This window comes from Macrobrachium rosenbergii, chromosome 49 (assembly GCF_040412425.1).
Source record: "Macrobrachium rosenbergii isolate ZJJX-2024 chromosome 49, ASM4041242v1, whole genome shotgun sequence".
Taxonomy (NCBI): Eukaryota; Metazoa; Arthropoda; class Malacostraca; order Decapoda; family Palaemonidae; genus Macrobrachium; species Macrobrachium rosenbergii.
Genome location: NC_089789.1, coordinates 33,346,106 through 33,348,605, shown reverse-complemented (window position 1 = coordinate 33,348,605; position 2,500 = coordinate 33,346,106).

Below are 2,500 nucleotides of genomic sequence, written 5' to 3'. Positions count from 1 at the left end.
AGTGGGCGAGCAATGTATTCGATACACTGGGGCGAGGAGAAAATAATGTTTTGGCTGTTATAAATTGTGAAACGATTGCAAATTCTGTGAAGAAGTTAAGTCAAGATGCTAGCTAATTTAACCTCGTTACCGACAATCTGTGACGAACAGGGAGTATGGTTCGCAAAGTACTTGAATCATTTGCATCAGAGCAAGCCTGAGGTTAATAGTCCATAAAATCTTGCTCCCAGTGTGCATTTCATACGTTCATATAGTTGGTTTGCTTGATGGTGGTGGATTCAAGAATCTTCCTTTTGCATGAATAGGCGTCCCTGGAACGTTTACCAGTCAAATCAATGCAGCGCCTGAATCTTTCATACGTGTGGAAAACCTTGTGGTCTTTGATTCACGAATCCCATTACAATTTGAGCATGATGTTTTCTAAACATCAAAGTCCCATTGTTTCAGGTTGAAATGCATATTCATGGGTGAAATCCCAATACCTTCTTTGTTGAAAATTGAACTTGCAATTGCATTCCAGGAAAGCAGCCCCCCTCTTGACTTTGCCAGGCTATGGAATCGCGAATGTGTGCTGTAAAATACTGATCAGGGAGGTTGGGAATTTTCATTGCAAATAAATTGGATCTCAGCAACAAATGTGGGGGATGTATATATGTGTTTGATAAGCATCTGAGTGCATAAAAGAGAGATTCTTGATTCTTGAGTAAGCATCCAAAATAAAAACGTGCATTTACTTTGCCTTTTAGTAGGAATAGAATAAGTATGGTCTACAAAATATGTATGTATGTAGTATGAAGCTTCTCTTCGATTTTGGTGATTTTTCTTTCAAAGGAAAAACATGATATGAAAATGCGCAATATGTACGCTGGAAGATCTACCTGTATAAAAATATTTGTATACAGGAAATCATAATTTTTCCACGTCATTGCCAATAAAACTCAAGAAACATTAGCAAAGAGAGAGAGAGAGAGAGAGAGAGAGAGAGAGAGAGAGAGAGAGAGAGAGAGAGAACACTAGTTGGTAGACACAAGAAGAAGTGAGATTATTCAAAACTACTCAGAACTGTGCCTTGTTCTTTGAGACAGAAAAGTTGTACAGGAATTGAAACATCAAAGAGAGAGGGAAAGAGTGAGAAACGTCTCATGTTTTAAAGACGTATAGAACAACACTGAAGAGAGAGAGAGAGAGAGAGAGAGAGAGAGAGAGAGAGAAGCCTTGTCTCTTAAAATTTTAGAAGACAAGTACAAAATTTAATACATCACCTAAAGCCTTGTCTGTTCAAATTTTAGAAGACAAGTACAAAATTTAATACGTCACCTAAAGAGAGAGAGATTTAGAAGACAAGTACAAAAGAGAGAGAGAGAGAGAGAGAGAGATCTGTGCCGCAAGACAAGGTTTCTCTAATTATTGTTTGGTAGAGCTCAGCCTAGGTAATGTATGTCTCGGAACAAGAGCAACTGTTCTCTTTCCAGGGAAGCTGGTTACGAAAGCAGTGAGGAAATTAGAAGGGAGGGGAAACAATTCTTTCTTTCTCTTTCTGGATGGTGGATGGATAGAAGGATGGAGGGCGATAAAAGTAAACCTTCTAAAGACGCCTCCGTTAAAAAGATTACCGTGTCGAGACCAGTGTCAACTCCCTCTGTTTTGGGTCCTCTTCGAAATGTTAATATAAATCGGTAATATCAATGCAATACATGTTACCACAATGTAAACCTATGTCTAAATCTCGTCATCAACAGAATTATTTGATTCTTCTCTCTCTCTCTCTCTCTCTCTCTCTCTCTCTCTCTCTCTCTCTCTCTCTCTCTCTCTCCTGTTTTGGGGAAAAACGGAGAAGTAGGCAGACAGAGTAGTGTAAAAAATCATTGTCTTTAAAACATATCAGTAACAAATGTAAAAGAGTATCTAGAAATCAGATGAACAATATACTTCGCGAGAAGAAACCTTATATCTATTTTCCTTTGTCCTGCTAACGAAGTAGAATCCAGGACACGTTCTGTTTACCGAAGACACCTAAGGATTTTACAATTCGCTTGGGAAAATAAATACCAATTTCAAAGTTATTCAACGGCTGATATAATCAACTCTATAAACGAACAACATAATCAAATAACCTATCAATAGATATAAACAGAAGTAAAATATACGTTTCAATGCTTTTCCGTGAATGGTAAATACCAGTTTAAAGTTATTCAGTGACTGATATAATCAGCTCTAGCACCATAATCAAATAATGTATCAACAGGCATAGATAAAGGGAGAATACACTGTACGTTGCAACGCAGGTCTGTGAATGGCGAATAATGTATTACTCCTTTCGTTCGTATTTTTACGCTGTCACTCTGGTGTAACCCTGTCAGAGCAATTAGCTTTGCAAAGTTTATTCCGGAAACGTGTGAGAAATTGGGAACGGGGAACGAGATGATACATACTTCTTCTGCCTTAGTATGAAAATATAAATGTAGACGCGTTCAGTGCTCACGCGCTTATACATATGAAA